Source organism: Corvus hawaiiensis, chromosome 2, assembly GCF_020740725.1.
Source record: "Corvus hawaiiensis isolate bCorHaw1 chromosome 2, bCorHaw1.pri.cur, whole genome shotgun sequence".
Classification (NCBI taxonomy): domain Eukaryota; kingdom Metazoa; phylum Chordata; class Aves; order Passeriformes; family Corvidae; genus Corvus; species Corvus hawaiiensis.
In genome coordinates, this window is record NC_063214.1 from 65,568,965 (window position 1) to 65,595,352 (window position 26,388).

Sequence of the window (26,388 nt, forward strand, 5' to 3'; positions counted from 1 at the left end):
GAGAAGAGTATGGTTTCCTCACTTAGCAAGCAGATTGATTTTGTATTTACTTTAAAATTTTTTATATTTATACTTGTGGAAGAACTTGGAAGGGTTTTTTTTTCTCCTGGAAAAGGGACTGTATGGCATAGAAATAATTTTTTCAATACTTTTTATTGCACGTAGATAGCCTTTTCTCCTGGTCTCTGAGGCAGGAATCTGAGAACATTATTAACTTTAATAGGAAATTATCAGATATTTTTAATGAGTTCCTTGAGTCCCTCAGTGTTCATTCAGAGGTCTTCAGTCGCATACATAAGCTGGACTGTACTCTTCAGCAGCTATTGTTTGTTTTTCCAAATTCAGTGAAGGTTTCTGTATCAATCATTTGTTTAATGTCTTATTTTGCTTATTCAGTTTTTCCTACCTTACAAACATAGTCGCAGAATAATAGATATCAATACTGTTCCCACAAAAAGCTCATTACTCTGTTTGCAAATCAAAGAGTTTGGTCCTTTGCATGTAAGTGCACAGTATTTATTTTTTTCCCTACTGTAGCACCAGTAGCATTGATGAATAATTATCAAGGAAAAGTTCTTCAATTTGCAAATATTTCTTCTATCTGAAATTTGGTACATGACACCCTGTGTCGTACTGGTCTAAACGTGCTTTAAGTGTAATAACTGCTGCTTTGTATGAACAAAGAGCAGTATTTTCCACAGATTTTGCATGAAGCTTTGACTTAGATAAAATGAAGTCAACACAGAAAATAATGCCAGTTCTTCATGCCACTCTTTATCTGCATTTTAGCTTGAGTAGAAAGAAGGATGAGAAATCCAGTCAAGTGAGATCTGGGTGATGACAGTGGCTACTGGAGTCAGACATTGTATTGCTTGTCTCCTGTTGCTGCTTGAAATACACATCTTGAACCATGAAAGCTGAGGCATGTTTCCTCTAGGGCTTGGAAGAAGGTCTGAAAAGATAATGAAAATGTTTGCCTGAGTTGCACACAAACTCAGTAAGCCGGTCATGTATTTTGAAGATACACTTAGTAACTTTCTTTCAGATGCTCTGGAGAGTAACACTTATCTCCCATGCCATTTGAAGCATGAACTAGTCACTTTGTCAATCAGCTCAGCACAACAAAGCACAGTGATTGTCATTCAGTTTCTTGACACAGGCACAGGGCGTAATTTGATAACTTGTAGTAGCCACACGTGAAGTTAGTTGCAGAGGCAGAGGGCCTTGTAGATTCCCAGTTTATCCTTATTCTGTAAAATATGGTAGATAATTTCCAAAGAAAATATGCCAGTCTGGCTGTAATGCTGTTGATAACTTGTCTTTCATCTGTGAAATTGCTTTTAGACTTGATACCTGCCTCGAACACAAGCACTGCCACTTTGCTACTCTGCTGGATTCATTTGAAAGATACCCTGCTGCTGTAGCCTGGAAGAGCTACTGTTGAATTTTAAAGGATTTTTTGGACTAATGTAATGATCACTGAGGACAGGCATCAGAGATATGATATTTGCATAACAGCTTTTAGAAATAGTAGTAGAAAGCAAAATCTTGTAAAAGTGTGGATAAAGGGAACTTTCTTAACACCAGCCTATCCTAAGTACCGTTCAGTGTTCAGCTGGCTCTCCTCTATTGTCTGTTCCAATAATACCTTCCCTGATTACAATATTTTTAATAGAAACATGCTCAACTAATATCTCTGAAGTAAGCAGGTATACATCCCAGTTAACAACTTCCTTTACAGAGAAGTAGGTGGCAAAACAGATTCAAATCTCTGCTCACTGGGTTTGCACTTACTGCTTGAAATAAAAAGGGAGCTCTGTCATCTAAAGCCAGAAAATATGCTTTCAGATTTATCCACTGGATTTTTGGTACTATTTTGGAATAATGTTTATTTCTAAAGTACCACAGGAACTTAATTCAGAGGGACACTTACCACAATCTTCAAGGTATACTGCAATGTCTAATTGATCAATATTATTTCCAAGGTGTGAGTGCAGATTAAGGAGAAAAAAAAAGAGAGCATGATGACTTGAACTATGATATGGGCATTACCATGTCTACATGTTTCAGTAAGAGTTGAAAAATTTTTGCCTTCTTACTATCATATATTGAAAAAGGTAGACATTTAAAGTGTAATGGCTATTTTTTCTTATTTACCACCATTTCTAATAGGGAAAACAGGATTTTCTTTTTTTTTTCTTCTTCTTTAATTCCTCTTAAGAAGCTGAGATTCTGATACTCTTTGTCCCTTGCAGATCATGAGCTAAAATGATTTTTGCAGGTTATGAAATAAAAAAAAATATCTTAGCTGCACTAGTTCCTTGTTTGTGTGTCCCCAAGTCATCATCAAAACTCCCTGAAGCATTCTCAGATGCCTGAAATGGGAGGCTGGGATGGGGCGAGGAGAAGACAGGGAAGCACAGAGAGCAGTGAGATGATATTTATGTGAACCATATCCTTATGGAGCAGACATCCTTTCAAAAAAATTATCTCTTTGCCTGGATAATTAGTCTGAGTTTGAAACAGCAGGAAAAAATAGTACATGTCTAGTTTGCATCAGCTTGTTCACTTTACTCATGCAATGATTTAGAGACGTGAGACAGTCACTTTGTCTTTCTGGTAACCTGAAAATCAACTCCTTATAGTTTAAGGAGGGGCAGCAGTTCTGTGGTAGCACACATAGGGCTTGCAGTGGTGATCTTTCTGTTTGGACATGTAGGGGTATGGATATGCAAATCCAGTACCATTCTTAACAATTTGAACAGTGTGCTCTCCTCAGATGACATTTCCCGCTGTGTAGAGAAGCTACAGTTCCCCTTCGGGAAACACTTTGAACTAAGCAACAAATGACCATGTCTTTTATTTCATTCTACCCACAGTATGCTATTGGTCTCAAAAAGGCAATAACCAGTGTGAACAAATGTTGTTTTACCTTGATATCTTTTTTTTGCCCAGTAGGATGTTTTTGTTTTAAACAAAGAAAGCTGCTCTTTGGTGGCCAGCTTATTTATTTGAGTTTGAAATAATGCATTACTTTAATATTTGCTGTATGGTCCTGTAGCTGGGATTCTGAAGTTTAGGATTTGCCAGTCAGGATCCTTTTAAAAAACAAATAAAACTGAAACATGTACTGACATCTAAACTATAAATTTGAAATATTCAGAAAAAAATACTAAGGTCCTTCAAAGTCATGAAGATGGCTGAAGTATACAGAAACTGCAAATGCAGTCAGCAGAAAGAATTATTTTTTTCATTTTTCTTTTTTCAAAATACATTTTTATGTATTTTATTATTTTATGTATTATAATATTTTATGGAATTTTTAATTATTTATTTATTTTTATTATTTATTTATTTTTATTATTTATTATTTATTTATTATTTTATGTATTATAATATTTTATTGGACTTTTCAGCTCTGGAGTCATCAGACTCACAGTAAAAGGCTAAAAATTGGTAAGTCTGTGGAATACCATCTGTATCTCCATAATGAAAATTTACCCATAGCCAAACCATGACTCCATGGTTTAGCTATGGGTAAACGGCAGCTCCAGTAAGACAGGTCTGATGTGAGAGTCATTGCATCAGAAGTCCTTATACTCCCTTTTGACTTGGATGTTGCATAACTATTATGTAGTCCAGCAGAGTGCAATCATCTCCAGTGTAGCATTTTATATACATTACACAGGCATGAATTATTGCTAAGGCAGCATGCTTTCCTTCTGCATCAGTGTTCTTCTGATGATTCTGAGGACTAGTGTTAGTGTACCCTATAGGTTCTACAGTATGTTTTGTGAAGTTTGCATTGTGTAAATGTAAATGGACAAAATGGAGTTCTTTGCAGCAGAGTTTAAGAGCTGAGGTGATGAAACACACTGGTATAACTCGCAAAGGGAAATGTCTCTTTTAGCATTGGGAAAACCACATGTTTCTCTGAAACTGCCCAAAACAGAGGTTCTCATATTGTTGTTCTTGAATCACTATTGATCTTAAGGACATTCACTTTTCCTATCCATCAATTCTTACTTTCTGCTGTCTCTCCTTATTTCTAAATACTACTAAACTTCACCCAAAGATGGCTATATATATTCAGCCGTTTCATAATATCAGCTTACTCAGCTGGCCACAGGCATGCTATCTGGCTGTGGCAGAAATACTCCACATAATTAAAAAAGAGAAGGAGGCTGTACTGCCAGATATTCTCTGAAAGATATTTCTCCTTAAGAGGGTGATTAATCTCATCCAACTAGCCATGCATAAGGTAGGTGTCTAAGTTAGTTCTTTATGCTCTATTTGTAACCAATGAGGAGAGGTAAGAATCTCAAACTTATCTTGCTTTGGGCTCTATCAGGTTCCAGTAGTGTTTGTTGCTCTGCATTTTCTCCAAAGAGGCCTCAATATCTGATTTACCCTAGGCAGATTTTTTAAGCAGTTACAGTTAGATAAGATGAAGTTCATTAGAGTGCTGTGCACTGAACGCAGTCCTTTGTGACATGAATTCGCTATGCCAGTTGATCAGCCTGACCAAATAAAGAGCAATTAGGATAAGCTACCGAAGCATCAAGACCAAGGGGTTGTTTTCAACACTTCTCAGAAGTACTTGAGGGCCCATATGAGAACACAGATTCACTTTGTTATTCCCATTCTTCTGACAGAGATTCTTGGAAATCTCATATAGTAGTTATAACCAGTTGAATCAGAAAGAGTGATTTACCTTTGCATTATTATTGCAGTCATAATTTGAATTGATAGTCTTAGTTTTCACATAAAATTTTTGATTTTCTTGCTTCTTTTATGTTCAGCTTTCCTAACTAGTCTCATACAATACGCTTGGGTATAATGTCACATGCAATATAAAGCTGAAAATTCTTTTTTGGGGAATACCCATAAGAGAAATTGCCTTCTGGCTCATATCTCCTTCAATGACTCAGGTATCCCTGGGTTAAGCTGAAAACCTGGACATGTTAAACATAAAACATATTGATTTATTCAAGTCTCTACTTGGACCTAGAAGTGGTGACTAAGCTCATTTGCATGTCAGATTCCCTTACACTTTTCAGCGTGGTTTAATTGCAGGACTGGCTTCATTGCTTGAATTTGTATCTCCAACTTAGCAGAGGTATTTAGAATTTCATTATCTATGTACATTAAAAACCATGCTAAAATCCTTTATTACTAAAAAGAGTTCAAAGCAACGAGACTTTAAATACAAATCCCTTGAGCTGTTATGCAAGTGCCACACATTGCACAAAATTTAAATTAAGTAATAGTAATAGCAAAGAGAAGTTAAGCATGAAACAAGGAAATTTTCTATGCTAATTTAAATTTGTTTTCTTGTGTTTATATATGCAAAGTTTCTTTGGAAAATGAGATATTCACTTCTTTGTCCAATGTTGACTTAAAAGGTTTAACTTGACTGTCTTTAAAACTCAGATTTATGTTCTGGGGTTTCAACATCTGTCTGTTTGGCTCAAGTAACTCTGCTTTATTTCCAAGTGTGTATATAACAGTGCACTGGATGACTACTTTACTAGCATGACACATAAATCAGAGGAGATTTTGGATTTCTGTATTTTGTATCTCTTGTTTCTTGTCTAACAGCTATAAATGGTAACAGAAAATTTAGAAGAAAATATTTAAAAAGAAGAAAATCTTTTCCTTTTGCTTGGCCTTCCTAGAAAATTGCTTAGTTTTTGTATGCACTTCCACATTGTGCATGTATGTACATGTTTAGTCTTTTATAGATGCATTATATGGTGCACATACTCTTTTTTATAACATAAACTATTTATGAGATATATATATATAAATATAAAAATAGGTGTAACAGTTAGTTGTTCCTTAAATCAAATCCAGTTGAATCCTAGCTTGGTAAATGCCACACACTTCTTTATCTGGCTAAGTTTAAAGTAATTTTCTATCCTTTCTGTGACTGTGTGTCATAGAAATGCTTGATGAGATCCCTTTGCCTAAGTTAGACTTTTAAATGTTACAAGTCCATGTGCAAATTACAGTCTACTCCTTTACAGCCAATAAAGAAGAAATATATTAAATTAACTGGCTTTTGGATGTGAGAATTTTTATTAAATTTCAAAGATTCTGGTGTGAATAAATGAATTGCTTCCCATATAACTGGGTCATAGAACTAAGTCTCAGGGTGGCTTTGACCCAGTAGAACTCAGTTTCTGCCTCTTTACTAGACAAATCTGCCTTCTGCCTCAGGTGGGATGGTATTTGCAGGCAGACATACAAGATAAGATTGATTGAAAAATGAATTGACACAACACCTCCCTATCTTCTTTTTTTAAAAACTGTTTACCCAAATGTTTATGTCCTTATTCCTAGCTCAAATTTGTATCCAGACCATTAAGATATCTGCAGAGCTGTTGAACTCTGGTTCTGGTCACAGATCTTCTACTGTTGGCAAGCATCTTTAAGGAATTTTTAAATACATTTTTACTCTGTATAATATGCTTTTGCAATATTGGTAAATGAGTATATCTGTAAAACATAACAGTCTATCTTTATTCCATTTTACCCAGAGAAATAACTTTAAAGTTTTAAAGCCAAACTTACTACTATCAATTAACATACCTGTCAGATGATGACCTATTCCTTAACTCTTGGTTTTGTTTCTGTTTTCTTTTTTATTTAAATTTTTTCTGAGACACCCTTAGATGAATCAGAATTTTGTCACAGAACATTTTTATTCTCTGGAACAAGTTAGTGCATATTATGCTTTCTGTGATACAGTAATTTCTTATCTCTGTGTATTGTAAGTAGTGCATTTTGGACTCAAATAATTTTATTTTTCATAATAAAATTAAACTGATTGAATACTTCTGCTTTTGTTTTCCATTCTTTTTCAATTTGCAGTACTTAAGCTTAGGTGGTTCCTCCAAAATGCACACAGCCTTTTTTCCTGCTAACTGTACCTAAATTTTATGGCACTTTCAGCCATGAGGTAGGAAAGAAGTGACATTTAGTATCAGCTTGATTTGAGTATGCATTCAAAAAGAGGTTTTAGCTTTGATTGACATGACAACAACATCAATTCTTATCCTTTAAAGGGCTTGATGTGCACTGAAAATGAAGAATTTCAGTGAGTTCCTCTACACCTATGTGAAATTAAAAAGAGGTGATAGAGGGAGGCCCAATATCCAGTTAGGTAAGGGAGCGTGTACAAAATTTTGTTAAATTAAATTTGCATATGAGATAATAATAAAATGATAGGTATTTAAGCTCTTATTTCACTAGCACATGGACACAGATCTTTAAATCTTAAACAGCATTTAAATCTTAAATAGCAACAAATCTCAGCATTGGTTACTGACACTTACAAGAATTTAGTCCATTCTTGGACTTGTTCTTAGCAGATGAATCACAGAATCATGTAATCATAGAATGGCCTGGATTCAAGGGGACTTTAAAGATCATCTAGTTCCACTCCCCTGACACTGGCAGGGGCATCTTCCACTAGACCAGTTTATTCAAAGACCTATGCAACCTTGCTTTGAACACTTCCAGGGATGGGGCACCTGCAACTTGTCTGAACAATCTGTTCCTGTGCCCCTTCACCCTCACAGTAAAGAATTTCTTCCTAATATCTAACATAAATCTGCCCTCTTTTAGTTTAAAGCCATTTTCCCTTTTCCTATCACTACATGCTCTTGTAGAATTCCCTCTTCAGCCCCCTTGTAGCCCCCTTTAAGTACTGGAAGGCTTCTCTAAAGTCTCCCCAGAACCTTCTATTCTCCAAGCTGAGCAATCCCAGCTCTCTCAGCCTGTCTCCACAGAAAAAGATTAATGCCTCTACAGTTTGATAATTTCTTTCTTCTAATGGATCGCTTTACTTCTGTGTTTATTCTACAGGGTTGTGAAGATAGTCTTTATATAGAGATCAGTAACATAGGCTAATATGTCATTAGAGATATTACTGAGCAGAAATTGTTGAGACTAGAAAGTAGAAATATTTTAGAAAAGTTATTTTCATAGCATGAGACTGTTAATAGCTGGTAGCTTATTTTAGTAATTTTCCAAATGTATGAAAAAGGGATTTATGGCTAAGAGATGTAAACATATGTGACAGTTGAGATGCTGGTGGGTGCCAATTGTTAGCAGACACCTGCTTATGAGTGTCCATTGCTATAACTGAATGTAACTGTAACAGAGAATACCTTTAAAGCTCTGCAAAAGATTTATGGCACTATTTAATACTGTTTTCTATCTCTATTTTTTAAATAGCCTGCTGTTTTATGTAGAACAGCTATTTTTTTTTTTTTCCTTAATGTGCTTTCTGCTAGGCAACTGAGATTATCATGGGTATCTAGCCTAACTAGACAGGAAGTAATGATTTTGTTTTGTTTGTTTGGGGCAGTTTATGGTTTTGGGGTTTTTTTCCCTTTAGTTAGGACCTCTTATGAGTGGTATCCTGGGGAACCAGAGAGAAAAATCATTAAGAAACAGCTCCTATATAAACAATATCTACAGTGTATGTGTGCAAATAGTCATAGACTTTTGACACAGTGAATCAACATATTCCTATATATCTATACCTATATCTATCTCTATATCTATATCTATATCTGTATCTCAGCTTCTTTATACTAGCATTGAAACAGAAATCTACTTTAAATCTTATTTACCTGTGCAGGCTATAAGGTCCTTGCATCATCAGAGTAGATGGGAATTGATGAGTTTGGTCATTGATCTTCAGCAGTGTCGAGATTTACAAGCTTAGTCCAATATTCAGGCTTAGCCTCCCTCAAATAGTCCAACATTCAGAGCTTCCCTCGAAGCAACTGAGTTGCTTAGTACAACTATTATAATAGTTGTACTAATAGTACAACTATTCTGGGATTTCTCCATTATTAATGAACCATTTATTTTCAAAGTGTGGAAGAGAAGGGAAGAATGGATCCATGGCTGAGGTAGTATGTCCATAACAAAACCAAAACTGATATAACTTTGTTTCTTAAACAAATGAGACTCTTTTAGGTAACTTTATTATCAGATTTAGTTCCACTCTTTAAGCTAGATTTTGTTGCATCAGTGAGCTCATTTCTTAACAGAGGCAGCTCTTAAAAACTGATGGAGCATTTGTTGTTTCTCAGTAGGTGCACCCAGCTTGCAGGGATTTTCATTTTCGTAGGGGTCTCTTATTTCTATCCAGGATTTTCTGAGGGAAAAAAAAAGTGTACTTGTGCTGTGCACTGCATGAGCAATGCTTGTACAAATGAAAAATTGTGTAGCCTGTCATGGTAGATTTACTGTGCATATCTGAGCCATGTTCATGTGAGAAGCTCAGAGGCTTCCTTGTGGTGCATGTACTGTGCAGGTGATATATTTTCCCTTTCACCATTAAGTGAAAACAGCATTTATCAGAACATCCTCTTTACCCTCCAAGACTTTCTGAGACACTGCGACCTTTGCTAGTCAAGGCAAAGAATTAGAGAAAAAGAACAAATTGGCAACATCATGTGATAAACTAGAATGAACATCAATATCTTAATCTTGAGTATGACATTGTCTTACTGTTCCTGTGCTTTATTTGCATTACATTTGCCATCATAAAAATGGTAATCATAGCTTAAATTATCTTGGAAATTTTAATTATTTAATACTTGTGTAAGTGCTTTCAAAGGTGCCACAAAGTGGTGTATATTTTCTGGGTTAACTTGCTTATTTGGTTATCTTTCTCAAGTTATAGAATAGAAGAACTGTGAAGCTCTACAACTGTCTAAAATTTTTGCCTGACTATACTTGAGAGCTTGGAGTGACAGTAAATTTGTAATGCAACATTTTTAGGCAAGCACAGTCTTAGCATCTATAAATGCTTTAAGATAGAATGCATTGTAATAATCAGGTAAATTAATAGTTTCTCTGGCAAAATGTTTGCTTTTATGTGACCCTATACTGTAAAACATTCATTATAAAATCTTTCCAGATTTTCTGCATCCCATGGATGCCTAGGAGTGGCTACCTGAAAACAGAGGCTAGACAAGATTAAAAGCAGGTATTTATTGAAGGGTCTTCAATAGGTACCACTTGGGCAGGCAAAAAATTCCAGAAGGGCTTCACCCAAGATGGACCCCGGGTCACGGGTTTTTCATACTTTTATAAGTTTGGTCAATTTGCATATCAGGGTTAATACCCCAATAACAATTTCAGATAATGATGTAATTACCGCAAGTTTGTTCCACCTTTCCAGAGGCTCAGTTTACGTATTTTGAGGCCAGGAACAACAAGGTGTCCTTGAGTACAGGCCCAGAGAGGGTTTGTTATGTCTAACAGTAGCTAACAGGTTATGTGAAGTTTTAGAGTAACACACTAAACCAGTGCAGGGTCTGAAAATATAAAAGCTAAATCCTAAGGCATCACCATTAGTTCCAAATTCTGCAATAAAATATCTGACATGTTACTGGCAGAGCTGCTTCTACTCTTTTACTGTCCTTTCACCTGCCAGGCTCCTTGAATTTCATGACATCATTTTAATATTATTTAGACTTAGAAATAAAATTTCCAACAACTGTAAAAGGAATAGAGAGGTCATGTAAAATATTCAGGGACAATTGTCTAAAATCCCAAGCAATAGGTATCTTTATTGTCTCAAAAGATCTTTTTGCAGCAGAGGTCAAACACCCATAGAGCGCCTTCTCTACAGTTCTCTCTTTGGGGCCATTTGCCTCCTTTATCTTTTCTTTCCATGAGGCCTTTCCCTCTTCTTCTTACTCTTCCTTCTTTGCTGTCTCCTCCCTGTGCATTTCTTATTGTTACAGTTTTAATATTTTCATTTGTTCCAGCAGCTTAAATAGAAAATACTGAGGTCAGCCTGAGGTTGAAATGCTCTTTCTTACACAGAAGTTAAGAAACAAGGTTGACCTTTTCAACACTTGCTTCTACATTTTCAAGAGCTATGAAAGGGGAACTGTGCAGACCTGGATGACACTTCCCTGCTTAGTAATCAGCCTTTTTATCTTCTCTCTGTGAACAAAGAGAATGCTTCATTGGCTGCAACTTCGAAAATCTGTAGATAGTTAGAATAGGGAACGACAGCTGCGGAGGTTAAATAATTTTTTTCCCAACAGTTCTAAAATATTCAAAGATAATTGATGCAGTATTGATTATTACTATCTATTTTCTCTACAAAGTAATAATAATAATAATAATGATTCAAAATTAGACTAAAGCAAAATTCACTATACAAGCACCCCTGAATTTTGGAGGAGGAAAGATTGGAGGAAGAAGATTTTAGAATCCTCATAGGAAAATGATGCTCTACTGTCACCTTAATGACTTAACACCAGGACCTAAACTGTCTTTATTTGCCTGTCCTGACTCAGGACTGAATTTTGTTTCCATCTTTGCAAGGAACTGGTTCAAACAAGATACAGTAGTGATGCACTCCTTCTTTCCTATTCCTTTATTTATCTTTACAAAAATATGAAACATTCACTGGAACCATGACCCCCAAACTCCATCTGCCACAGAAGGTGTGAAGGTCCAGCTAGCAGGTCAGTAGTTCACTTCCACATTTGTCAATATATACTTAGCTAATTAAGAAAGAGCAATATAAACAGGAAGGACTGAAAAAATCCTGTCTGGGTTTATCTTTTTAATTTCGGGTTTGAGGCTCTCATCTTCAGACTCAAACTTGAAATTACCTAGGGACTTCTGGAATGCCTATTTTTGTCTTTAAAAGTTTGGTTTCTTTGCTCTTAATAGTATGTTGTTGAGAGATCTTGTTTATATGTAAGACAAAAAATTTTCATCTCTCTCAAACAGGAGAAGAAAACAAACTGTCTTGGAATCTGTGGGAATGCACTACAGGCAGGGCTGTCAAATAAAAGAGCAACAGCACTACCAGCTCATGTAAGCAAAACGATTATTTACTTTTCGAAGAAAAACAGTAAGAAGCAATGTTAAATTTATTTCTTGCTGGCCTAAACAAGATAAAAAAGATTTTCCAGTATTTTTGTAGAATAAAACATCATTACTTTTTGTGATGATGGTCAAAAGAGTTCCTTAGGAAAAGCCCTGCCCAGCACTTTTCTGTGGCCATCTGAGTATCTCTTTTGGAAAAGCTGACAAACTCTGCTAATGCATCTTGTGTACCACTCCAGTCAATGAATAGATGCCGTAAGATCACAAAGTCCTGCTAATATAATTAATCCATTATACACAGATTTTTCATCAAGGAAGGTTGAGTTGGAGATTAATTCAGTAAACTGCACATATACAGATGATGCATTCAAAGTGAACTGGCTGCTGTTATTGCAAGGCCACTATCATCTTTCAGAAATTGTGATGTCCAGGGCAATACTCCAATACCTTGAAAAAATCTAATATGTTCAGTCCTTAGGGGGAAGAATTCTAGCTGCATACTGGGATGCATCCAAGAAAGGCAAAAGCTCCAGGAAAGTGATTGTTCATCTCTTCTCAGCATATAGGAGGAGACCTGCTGGAGTCCTGTGTCCAGCTTAGGGTTCACAGATCAAGGGAGATAGTGACAAACTAGTGAGAGTTCAATGGAAGGACACTTAGGGGAATGGAGCACTTGAAAGGCTGAAGGTCTAATCTGGATTTCATGGAGCTTTTTTTTCACAATTTTTAAGTAGATACAAAAATATACTTAAACCTCTGCAATCAACTTTTGTAACACTTCGGAATAACTGTTAGTGGAGCTATAACACTTATATGTGCTTTGAAGTATGCAGGTGCTATCTAGATAATTGTATGGAAAATGCATTTACTTGGCTCTTACTCAAGAGCCAGAATCCTGCAGCACATCAGGACAATGACATAACAGAATTAGGACTTTCTCAGAGTGCTTCTTATGCAGAAATGTGTGTAGTTGAAGTCTTCCTGCTGAACAGAGTTTCAGTGATATCTGATGTTACATTTGCTGTTGCCATGGATTACTGTAAGTACTGGAGTCTGAATCAAATGACATGTTTACAAAGTGAGGGTGTACTATATTTTTTAGTTTTTAATCTCAGAGACGCGAAATTACATTAGTACATTTGTTGCTGCCACCATAAAGAACGGTTTGTGATTCTGAACCAAATTCATTACTTCCTTTAAACAAACTGCAACAGATAAAGACCCATCACTGGTAGATACAGGTACAGAAAGTTAAAAACAGTAATTCTGCAGGTTGATTTTTATTTTCCCTTTATATATTTGGCCAAAATGCATGATTTTCCGCTTCCCCCAGTGAATTTTCTCTCTTCATGAGAAATTTTTCACAAAGAGGAATATGGAAAATTGGAAGGTGGAAAATTGTCCTAGAATCTCAGATAGATATGTGGAAACTTGTCTTAGAATCTCAGAGAGCATAAATTGCCCTTGACTTACTAGTCAATAGTGATCTATCCCACTTTTTTTTCCCCCTCAGTAGTGACATAGAATGTTAGAAGAAGAGGAACATAAAATGATAAACATTAATTCCTTGAAAAAATCAAGTAAATATTTTAACTGAAAATGGACACATTTTTAAGTGTGTCCAGACTCATCGCTTTCTAACACAGCTGTCTTTTGAGACATTCAGGCTTGAAGCTTAAGCCAAAATGTGAGAAATGGAAATTTTGTTTTCAAAGAAAATAATCTGAATTGAAACAACCAAACTCTACTTCACTCTACAAGGTGTTTTCATCCCCAATGTGTCAACCGCATTTTTAATTTCAAGATCATTCCTTGGGTTTTTTAACTTCAGAAAGCTCTAAGACAGCAATCATCTTCAAAATGCAAAAACTGAGAGCATTCTTTAACATGAGGTGTTTCCTTACAACATGAAGACTCCTTTTGTGAGGCTACTCAGTGCAGCCTCGTGGATTAAGGGTATGGGCATAGTGAATTGATTTGCCATACGTCTTAAATATTCTCTATAGACACTAAAATTTCCAACTTAAATTTTATGTTAAGATGTTAAGACCTTTATTCTTTTCCACTCTCACTTCGGATTTTTTTTTGTTGTTTGTTTTTTTTAATTAAGAACATTCTCTCTCTCTCAACAACTCAGGTTGATATTAGATGTGAGAAATAGGATACTTTCCATATGTGCTCATAGTACTGCACATAAAACAGTGAAGAAATCATGTCTCCTTTCCCCTCCTCCCCCCTAAATCTTTTCAATTTTATAGGCAGATCAAGAAGTTTTCTGTGTACTTTCATCTCCTAATTTCTGTCTAATGGCTTTTCTTGTTTTCAGATCCACTGATAATCACAAAGATGAAGTGATGCAGAAAATAAAAACACAGTTGTTTCAAAGCAAACCTTAATAACAGATATTTTTAATATCCTTTACCCCCTGTCCTTTGCTGTACATTCTAGAAATAAATACAGCTATTTATTTTCTCTGAGAAGGGGAAAAAGACTGATCTAATAACAGCCCTTTCCCAAAGTTATCCTTATTCTTTGCTGGTAAACAAACTGCTGACTCAAGGAAAATAAAGTGAGAATATGACCACTGTGGTGATCTGCTTACCCATTGCTTTTCCTAACCCACATTGTTCCCCCCCTGTTCCTTGCTCCTAGCCCTGGTCACTCCCCCGGCTCTCCCTATTGCTTCCGGTACCCCAACTCCGCCCATGTACCGCCCCTGAGCCCCTGAGAAAACCCCCCTGCACCCAGATCACGAGGTCTCTCTGCCTCTGGGGATTGCTGGGACAAGATGTAACTATTAAAGCCCCTCTGAAACCCTCATGGAGAGACCCTTCTCGCCTCCTTTGCCGTCACTGTGCTGTAGAGCTGTTAGCTGCCAGAGCAAGAGTGCGGAGCCATCTGGAAAGGACTGCGGGAGGACAGAATGGCTGCTCTGCCCTAAGCAGCTCCACTGAGCTCTCAGGAAAAGCTGCAGCTTGCTAAACTAAACCTAGCACTGCAACAGACCACTGTTATAAGTAGTAGAAATACTGGAGATTAAGTGTAATTGAATGTCAAGTTGCCAACTAGATTTAACTCCATTTGCCACAAGCTCTTTGGGATTGTGATCATTATATTATCATTAGAGTTGTCCCAGCTATATCCTGCATGGGATGCACCATCATATGTCTTGTTAACCTTTACCCTAATTCTATACATAAACACTGCTATCATCACCATCATTAAACTCTAAACAGAATGCTCCCAAACATACAGGTTACCCCATTGCCTCTTTGTCTTTGCTTTTCCCTCCTGAACACTTTTTAGCCACTGCAGCACTCCAGTTCTGAGTCAACCACCATGTTTCTGTGGGGACAACATGGTTTTCCAGCTGCACAGCAGCTTCCAGCTTCTCTAGGTTTTTTCTCATGCTATGTGCATTGGTGTAGATGCACTTCAGTTGGGCTACTGATGCCACCACATTTCTGGGGGAGAAGCCCGGATTTCTGTGTGATCAGCCTTAGGCACTTCCATGGTTTCTAACAAACCAGTAGCTCTTGCATCTTTGTTGTTTCATGGTTCTCCACACCCTATCTCCATTGAGATAGCAGAGCCAAGGGCCACCATCGACTCAAAATGGTGTGCTGTACCTTGTAGTAAACTTTCTCTTGGCATCTTTATCCTGGTCTCTAGGGAAGCAGCTGATCTCCCTAAGAAGTGGGTCCCTCTGCATATCTGGCCTTCAGTAGGGAGTCTTCTTTTTTCCTTTTTGGAAACAGTTTTGACACAGGGCACAGACTGACTAAACCTCAGTGATGTCTCCAGCCTAGATCAGCATCGCTATTGTCATTGTTCAGTTCCACTTGTATAGCCTCGTACCTGCTATACCAGGGCACTGGGAAGGTGGGGCAGTCAGAGTGGAGACCGACCTCCAGCAGGAGCTTTTCCCCATTGTCCCTGACCCCTTAAATCACTGTGTTCAGCTGAATGAAGAAAGGATAAGGAATCCTCTCTACCATGTGTCCTATCTGCCTGTTGGGCCTGTCTTAGGGAAGGCAGGGTACAATTCCAGTAGTCAGTCTCCCACTGTCCTTGATATGTCCTCAACCTACTCACCTCCCCCTGGAGCTCTGTCATTAAGCAGAGGAGTTCCTCTACCTTGGATGAGTGTGGCTGGACATGTCTAGCCCCTCTCTACCACAAATGGTTGGTGCATATGCAAGAGAGAACTCAGGCGGGTCACAGGCCCAGCATGGGGTGCCTCTGGCTCCAAAAGGGCTCAGGCCCCCAGCTAAGAGTCAACATCTTAGTCTGGAAAGCAAATGTGGGAAGAGATGAAAGAAATATTCTTGACCAAAAGACATGGTTCTTACGTCTATAAAAACCTACACAATTATCACAGAAGAAGAAGTCTCTTACACACTCCTCTGGAACGTGCGAGGAGATTTCTTCCCTTAAGTCCGGATGTGGGCTTTTGAGGTCACTTTCCCAGGAACTGAGAGAGAGGATTTTTCAATCTTACTCCATCAAGATTGGATGGTAAGAATCATTGAATCCTAAGTTATACTGTTTCTTAGCTAGCTGTAAATTTAATGGTACCTTTAACTCCACGTGTATACTAGTATCCCCTTTTTGTCTTATCCCTGTGTAGTAATAGTCTGGTTTAAGTCTTATGTCTGTTAGTTTTGTGTCTATTAATAAATAATTCATTCTATAATAGACTGAATCAGCCTTTATTAAAGAACTTGTGAATGAGAGTGGGTCTTGGGGTGCTGGTCACCTCAGGAACATGACAGCCTGCTGCCAGAGGCCTGGGCAAAAGGCAGGGACTGATTTAAACCTACATCATCCATTCATAACAATAAGCCTATCTAGCACAGGTACTTAGGTCCAAATTCATCCCACTTAATTTTAGGCCTCAAATTTAAAAGCATATTTACTTATGTTTCATCTGTGCTCAGTGTATACCTGAAGATGCTGAAGCATGCTCAGATGAAGCTGAAGAGGGTAGTACACCCTACCAGGATTAGTAAGGAAATCCTAAACAAGTTTGAATTCAGTACTTTCCAATCCAGTGTTGACACCTTATCACCAGGTTACTCAGACAAGATCCCTCTTGCTGCCTTTCCATTTCGTTTTGTCCAGACGCTCAGTGTGCAGCGGCCCAACTTCAACAGGAGGAACGAACATTGCTCTCTGCCACTGTAGCATTGTGGTAATGTCATGCTCCTACCGCAAATATTTGAGATTCCTTTCTCCCATAGAGGTAGACCTGGAGATAGACCTTCGTCTACCATTTTGTTGATACCTTCTATCCTATTTCCAGGAAGTTATTTTGGAGGCTAAAATAAGGTGGTAGAAGGATTTGTGCTGGATGTTCTTTTTATTTATCTTTGTTCTACAACATGCATGGTTAAAAACCTGTAACTGTTGTGTGTTTTCCTTGTTCAGCTGTTGGTACTTTGATTCAATAGAAACTTCCTCTCTTTACCTTCCCAGAAGTCAGCTAAGAGAGGTCTACTGGAGAGAAGAGCCAAGAGCAGAAGAAGAAGTGACAGGGTGAGTTGGGGTTTGCAGTATAAGCAGAGACAAGAAGGCATTGAACAGAGGCCCAGACCTCAGCGGACCAGGAAGCAAAAACATTCTGTTACTTTGAGATGACTGTGTAGAGTTTGTGAACCCAGGGAACCAGTAGAAGTTACTGGAGGAAGGCTGAGGCAACGATACACTGGACATAGAAAGTAGGAAATTAGAGTACCTCAAAAAAATTTCTCTGCTAAATTAAAATATTCCTTTCAGGTAGTTATAGAGAGCAATAAGGTCCCCCCCCACCCTCCTTTTCTCCAGGCTGAAAACCCCAGCTCCCTCAGCCATTCTCCATAGGATTCTTGTTCCAGACCCTTCATTGACCTTGTTGTCCTTCCCTAGACAATTACAAGATGATGCAAGAACACTGACTCCTGTGCAAACTTTATGTTGTTTGGATACTGCTAAGTAGCAAAGGAAATGGAAATTCTTAAAGTTTCTTATTTTTGTGAGTCAAGGTGTATTAAAGATTTGTGATATACAGACATGATAGGGAGAAAAAGATTCCTTGACTACTATTGAAACATTAGAAGTTTAACCAATACTCTATTATTTATATAACATTTTCAGGTGTTAAAATTTATATATATATGTGAAATTTATATTAGGGTTTATGTGATAATAAAAACTTCTCTTTAAGTTGAATGTTAGGCTGCATCATTTTATAATTATAGCATGGAGAAAATTAATTTTATTAGCCCTAGAATTTGTTTTGTTAAGTTTTTGCTGAGAGTTATTAAGAACCACTCAATATCAGAGAAAGCTGATAAATTCAGAATACATTGCTTGCTTATTGTCATCAGTCTTTTAATAAAGCTTTTTTTACACTGAGGCTATTTATTTGATTAATATACTCCAGATCTTGGTGTAAATTTTGTTCCTAGGCAATATGCTTACTTGTCCTTTGCCATTTTCTTTTCAATTTTAAGTTTCCTTTGCCTTAGTTCAAAGGAACTTGCGACTTTTGTGTATGATTTCAGGGCACTGTAAAATCATATTAATCTATTTTTGAGAATGGGAAAATCTAAATCTCATCTAAATTGTATCATCCACTGGCATAACAAAGTTGTAAAATCGTAAAAATAAAAGCTAAAATGTTAAGGAAAAGGCACAAGCAACAAGGAAACTTGCACAGCTGCTCTAAAAAGGTTCCTACTAAAGTACAGGTTATTCCTTGTGTATGTTTTTTTTCCTGCATTTTCTTTGTGGCTGGGATGTAATGCCATTCAGTTCTTTAAAAATCGCTGCTAATCTGATTTAATGATTTTGTGATGTCATTTATGTTACTGTGCCTGACATTGACATTAAAACCTTTTCTGTTTAGATTTTCACAAACTGAATTTTGTGTCTTGTCAGTCTTTATAACATTATTAAAAATGTGTAAAATAGGCCAGAACCTTTTAGTCTTTGATGGATGTTTGGAACTGGGAAATGAGATATGACCTGCATGATACAGAGTGGAATTCAATAGAGTTAACAGAGCTGAAGATATCTGTTTGAAAGAAAATTAAAGAATATTCATTCCACATATTATGTTTTAATAAAAGATTAATCTTGGCTTTGTGTAAGTCAGCATAGATTCCAAGAGAATACCAAGACAGGTCTGAGGAGCTCTGGCTGTTAATTGACAGCCTTCAGAATTAGCAGCTTCAACCTTTTGTTTTCTTTGTCTTTCCTATGGAGTATGTGTGTGATTGTAAAAACAACACAATCTATTGTCTGTATTTTATTCTATGATTAAAAATGATTCTATGATTAAATTAAATTAAAGACAGATAAAAAGTCTGATTTGAGTCTGGTTTCTTCATATTTTGTTCCAGGTACAATGGTTATAAACGGATTAAATGATGCAATTCATCACAAATCAGGTTTCTCTGGTTTTGTGTTGTAAGCAGTGTAAACAAAGTGCATATCAGTATCAAAGGTGCTTAGGTCCATATTTTACAGCAAGTATTCAGATTCATGATTGAGAGAAGAGGTTCTCTTTCTCATCCTGGATATTCAAGGCTCATTTTGAGCTTATTTATCCAATTCTATTCTAGGCTAACTGGCTGAAGTTTGCAATTAGATGATGAAAGCTCTGAGTTATATGAAATGAGATAATAATGTTTAACCAGAAATCATATTCTGATATTAAGCTGTGATTTTGGGTGAGGGATTTAAAGCAAGCAAAAAAAAAAAAGCTTATTTGTTTTAACTCTGACCGTGTTATTCTAGACCCTCTTTCTCTTGTTTTCACGTTCATTTCCTGCTTTTCGGTTTTATTACTATAGATGCTTGCAATAACTATTGGCATCTTTGAGTCCAGTAAGTCAAAATGGTGGCTTTAAAAGCTACTTTTTACAGGGATTATAAAATGTAGAACAGAACAGAAAATAAGATATTTTCTGGTAAGCACTGATTGTGCTAAGATGAAGTCACTTCTTACACATTTTTGAGTTGTCCAATATTCTAATGCCATTTTATTCCATTACCTCAGCACTATGTAATTCTTACCTTCATGCTCACTATACACAAGGCCATCTCATGATGAGCTGGCTAATTTAAACCAAGAACCTGGTTACTGGACATAATGCTTGTGTTGACCCACTGTTTTTTAGTCTCTATAGCAATTTTTTTCTCATTGTTTCACATCTCAGTACTAATTCTGACTGTAATTCCTACAATTATTTTAAACAACTCTGCAGTCTAACTGAAAAACCCAGGGCTAATTATGACTTGGGGCTTCTTTTTGTTTCAAAAGTGAGTTTATGAAAGTTTTGATATGGCTGAACAATTAAATGCCAGCTAACCATGGCTTGTTCTTGTTTTGTGTAGTTGTGTGCAGCATCCGCCATCCATCTAGCAGCAACAGTGCAGATACAGTTTTGTGCTGGTTTTACTGCTTCGATTCTCTCTCTCATCCCACTGACGGGTGTTTGAGTGAGTGGCTGCATGGTGCTGAGTTGCCAGCTGGTGTTAAACCATGACAAATTTTAATTCACCTTCTGCCTGGCTGATGCTGATAATGATCTTTAAACCAAGAAATCTTGATTGCAGATTTTCTCCAGTTCAGTAAAGGATTTTTTTTTCATAGTTTACCATATCTTTCTGTCTCTTGCTAGAGGTGAGGTTGTAATGGGGTTGTAGCCTTTCTTCTCTGTAACTACTGCTTGGGCTAGTATGGAATAACCTATGGAATAGTTGCACAAAATGGAAGTGTAGCATTTAATGTCTTGGGTTTTGATGTCATGGACATGCATGTCTTTTGAAAAAAATGCAGGCTGTTAGTCTTTGATCCTACAAACTCTCCCAAATGAGCTACTCCAGGGTTTTAAGGCCTTCAGGGGTAAGCAGGTTGATACAGGATTAGCATATAAATATGGGTTTTCTGTGTTCTGACGTTTATCTTTATTATTCCATATTGTGCAGCAAGGAAAAATGCCAGGGTAAGATCCAATCCAGTTAGGACTAAAATGTGGGTGCCAGGGCAGAAAAGTGACATGCCGGCTGTCAGAGATATATCAGCTTTAGTGAAAATGTCTGCCAGAAGCATCTTGGGTTGCTTAAAGCCTCATAAAAATAGTAATTACTATTACATTTTTAATAGAAAACAAAAATCATAGAAATTTATGCATACAACTGCTTTAATTAGATGCATAAATACGATGTGGAGAGTATTGCAAAATATTTTGGGACTGCAGCTCTAGGAGGTATCAATTTAGGTTTCTTCCTACAGTTTGGTAACCTATTTTATTTACTGTCTTAAATCAGCTTTCTCACTCTCTTGCTGGACTCAATATTTAGGTATTAAACAAAAAAAATATTAAAAGGCATTAAATGTATTTATTCCTGTTTCTTACATTATTGATCCATGATGACTTGAGGAAAGAACAGGGCAACCATCAGGAATGTAATCTAATTCAGTTTTATTGAAGTAAAAATCACACTTAATTAGAAATCATTTTCTTTCCTGCATCACTCACTTCCTTTAGAAAAAAGAGAAATAAAACAAGTTCACTTTCTACTCAAATCATCTGGATTCCTTGGATTGATTCAGCGATCATACTATATGCCAGGGATTTGTAAAGAATTCTATACATAATCAGTGTCATGTTCTTTTTATTCATAACAAGATGAAAAGACATGGAAAAATGAATTTAATGTGGTTCTTCAAAGCAAGTAATATGCTGCTAGTTGACATGTAACTTGCTACATCAATTTGGATTTTATGCATTAAGACTAGGGAACAATGACACACTACTTGTGCTTACATTACATCAAGCTGTACCACATTCATACTAGATATGTGGTGAATTAATCTGTTGCAGTTTTTCTACCAGCAAATAGTGATTACTCTAAAGCCATTATGATTTCAGCCTTTTCTTGACATTTGTTGTAGTCTCAGTGACATGCTATTACCCTTGTCACAATTTAGTGTAAAACATCTCTCATTCAAACACCATTCATTACCCTTGGGCTAGACTCACATTCAGTACATGTCAGTAAAGGGGCAGGAGGTCAAATCTCAGTAAATTATCTGTCCTCTGTGAAAAAATAACTCATCTCAAAAGATAATTTACCTTTAAACAACTGTAAGATTTCCACTTTTGTAGAGCTAGATTCAATTTGGGCTGTACAGTGGAAGACCTGCTTGCAAAACACGTTTGCACTTTTTTATGTTTTCTGGTTTGTCCCCAAGTACCAGTTTGTGCATACTGATCTCTGTATGACATGGTCTGAATGCATAGTACTGTAGAATCAACAGCAGCTCTGAAGTCCACAGTTTGAACTGCATTTTGTTTCTCTTCTTCCACCAGTGTTAGGGTGTGAAATTTTGTTTGGGAAAATATAAACTCTTCATTTTATAAACATTCTCTTTTTTGTACCAAATGAAATCAACTATTCTTTGATTTTCATCTTTGAAGCTGCCTTATATTAAAAAATACTGTGGTTTTACACTCTGATTGTAGTCCTGTCAATGTAATTTATACAACTGGCTCAAACTGGAATTTTATACACCTAGTTAAGTAGTCCTCAAGAAATATATAGATACATCTAAACTGTGTATTACTTCCTAGCCTGTAAGGCTGATTTTATGGTGTGGCTGTGCCTCAGATCCTTTCTCTGAAACACCTGGGTGGTGGTTCAAAGAGTCTGTTGCTTTCACAGAACTTGAGCATGTAGCATAATTTCTTGCTTGGTGGCTTGGTGTTGCAATGGGTTGGAGTTCTGTACATTTTCTGCATGGGGAGAGGCTCAGACTGATTATGTCCAGTGATGATATTACATCTGGATCCTCAATTTGGTGCTTCAATCCCTATGTTGACCCTCAGGGCTGTTGATCCTGTTGAGCTGGGAATGTTTTTGAGAACAGTCCTCCAGTGGGACTTTTCTTCCCACCCACTTGTACAGGCCCACATTCAGCAATCCCAGACAACCCTGTGTGAAGGCACATGTAATAAATATAAGGGGAGGAACTGATGTTCCTGCCAACTCTCTGTTTTCAGCCTGAGTCCAGCAGATATGAAAGAAAAACAGTTTGTGTGGTTTGAACTCTCCAAACAAGTCTGGTCTTCTGTTCACTGAGCAGGAGATCTTGCTACTGGTGTACTATATTGTAGGCATGTGGTCTTACCTCTTTTGGGCACATTTTAAAGGAAGAGAGTTTATTTTGCTAAGTTTTCTACAAAGATACTAGGGCATTCTCCATGGAAAGTGCCACTCCCGTGCTTCTGAATTCTTGGTTGACATAGGGTCCTGCTGGTCTCCTAATGACCTAAGCTGTGTCTCAGCTTTGACCAAGAGGTGACTAAAAACATATCTTTGTTCAGAAACTCCTGCTGACTCTCAGCAGTCTTTTTCCAGATTGCTCTTTTGCAGGACTGTTTCTTCCTCAGTCATAAAGACAGAGGATAAGTGGCTTGCCCAATGAATCTGAGAGCCAGACCCTTCCTTCATACGAGCTGTGACAATAGTAATTTTTTAAAGCTAACCATAAAAGATCTATATGTCTTTTCCAGGTTTGAATCTTTAACACTTGACTTACAATGTATAATGACTTCTTTCAGACTCATTAAAATCAAAGCAATTTGGGGGACAGTTGGTGAATTTCCTTGATACAAACCACATTTTCATTCCCTGATTTTTGACTATTACTATGAAATTAAAGAAAGACAAAAATCCAAGGGTTTTTTATAACAAACACGGCACATCATTTAAATAAAAATAAGAATTGTACAAAATACAAACTCCAGCTTTTGACATTATTTAAATTACATTTGTGTAAAAAAATAGATTGAATGAGTCACAGAGACTTGAAAATCAGGGTTTGCAGTGGAAGCTGACAGGTTTTTTACAGTGTTTTTAATCAGGTTTAATTGTTGTAAGCTGAGTGATCTATGGAAAACTTTACCTTTATGAGAGGCTTGTAGGTGTGGGTTTTGCTGTTGTTGCTATTTTGGAGCCAGAAATAGTTGTGTGTAATTAGGAATCCACATGTAAGGTGAGATTTTGTGTTCATTGAAAGGGACTTAGCAGGGATTCATGTGGTGTGGCATAATTTTGTTCATTAGGATAAGAAGCTTATATTCTTTCACTGTAATCATCTCCACATGAAAGAAGCTAGGGCTCGATACTGATTGACTAGAACTTTACATGGCCCTGTTGTTGAGCACTGAGTGTATTTGGTTCTGCACTTTTCTCTAAAAACATTACATTTTCCCACCTTGTGCAAGTTGAATGCTTTCCTTTAAAAATAAAAACACTGTGAAGATTTTTACATTTCAGACTGAAATGCCATACACATCATATTTTCTCATATGTAAATATACACATAGTATGTGCTCGTATCAAGCCAAAGACACAATTAGAAGAACTGCAGGCTGAACAGTAAGTAATGATATAATAGAAGCATACTTATCTGTAACCACAGGAGAACTGCTGATGTGATGTTATATAAATCGATTTTTGGAAAAACATTTCTTAAAATATAAGGAGGGATTAAAATCTCATAAGTCTTTAGAACTGACAGCCAGAAAGTCATATAGACTAGCCACTAAGAAACAAAAAACCCCAACAACAGCCAAGGTGTTTGAAAGTCAGGATCTGGCTTACTGTTTTTAGGCGACTGTCATGTGATAGGAGATGACCAGAGTCACCATCCCCTTTCTCCAGTGGAAGACAGGAGTAAAGGAAGTATGCAGACACAGTGGGACCACGTATACAGACAGCTAGGGTGTGCCTGCATATCCTTTTCCCTTGCCCCTCAAGCAGACAGGTGCCTTAGGCACCTTTCTACTCTGATTAAGCCTTGAGTAATTTCTGACTTCAGGGTACTGCATGCTGAGCATGCTGATTGTCGTTTTCTCACTTCAGAGGGTACTGACTCCTTTAGATCTTTCTCTGTGGTGTCTACCTCTTTTGTATAGAGAGCCTAAGCAAATTGCACTGGAAGGGTGAATTGCCTATAAGTTACAGATATATAACTTACGGTACCTTGATACATAACTTTTGGATAACTAAACCTTTATGGGAATTGACCTACTTTTCATATTGACCTTGTTAGGAGTTTTTCCCAAAAGTTTTGTATTGTAAGCCTGGAAGTGCTGTCAAATTACTGCATTATTACTGCATTATTACTGCATTATTACTGCAATAAAAGGTGCATCATAATTTATATGCCAGCAGAAGATCAGGGTTTAAATGGTTGATGGCTCCTATTCTTATCTGATCTTTACTGGTAAGACAGAAAAGAATTTCTGACCTGGGAAAAAATACCAGAGGGACCATAGAAAAGACAAAAGATTTCAAGACAAGACAAAACCATGGCTGACTTGTGCTGGCAACTGTCCTGCTGTGAGTGGGAGATTAGGCAAGAAGACACCCAGAAGTATATTCCAACTCAACATTTTTCCCGTTCGATAATTTTTACAGGGCTCCTATAGGGTTTTTCTATATTTTTTTTTTCTGAAGCACTATTAAGATTACAAAAAACTCCATTCATTTCTAGAAGAGTATCAAAGACTTAATAAATATATATTATATTATATTATATTATATTATATTATATTCAGTATTATATTTTTTCCTCCAGACCTGTGAGGAAAAAAAAAAGGAGAATCTCAAAGACAGACTTATTTAAGGAAGAACAGGAAGGACTGCCTGTGAAGGGCCTAACTGGAATGGCAGTAGTTTGGATTCTGTCCTAAATGGGTTCTTGAATTTCAGGACAACCAGTAGAGGAACTGTTAAAAGCTGTGGAGGTCAGATCATTCCTCTAGTAATAAATATGTTCATAAAAGAAAAGGTGTTTAGATAGAGGTTCATGTATTTAAACAGCAGCAGAGAGAAGGGGACTTTTGTAGACTCTGGCAAGATTCCAGCCCTTGTATCTCAAGGAAATGAGGGTTATCTGCTTGCCCCCTTGCAAATGCCAGCTGTCACTGGCCTGTGAAAAACAAGCTACCTGTACAGGAGTATTACACATGCTAACTAGATTAAAGTACTATGTAACACCATTCTTTGCAATACCAGTTGCTGAACTGGGCTCCTCCATTTTCACCTTGTCCAAAAAATTGAAGGAAAAGCATGGTGGTCTAGTATACCATGAGATGTCTGAAAATTTCCCTTTGGGGTGTTCTTGAACATAGACTAAGCCTGAGACCGAGTTAGCTCTCAATCACAAACAATGACATGTCTGAATTTGAACAGATCTGTGCTTGACTGGCAGTATAAAGTTAACTTACAAAGTGGCTGTAATCTTAAAAATACCCCTTATTACTTTCTGTAATCAAACTGCACTATCTCATCCTTAATGAGGTTGTGGCAGGAGAATGAGATATGCTTGTGTAAATGTATCAGGAAAAATCAGTACCACTCTAAAGTAGGTCCATTAATAAATGAGATGGAGAATTAAATTACTAATGACTTCGAAATAGCTGACATAAAGAAATTCCATGC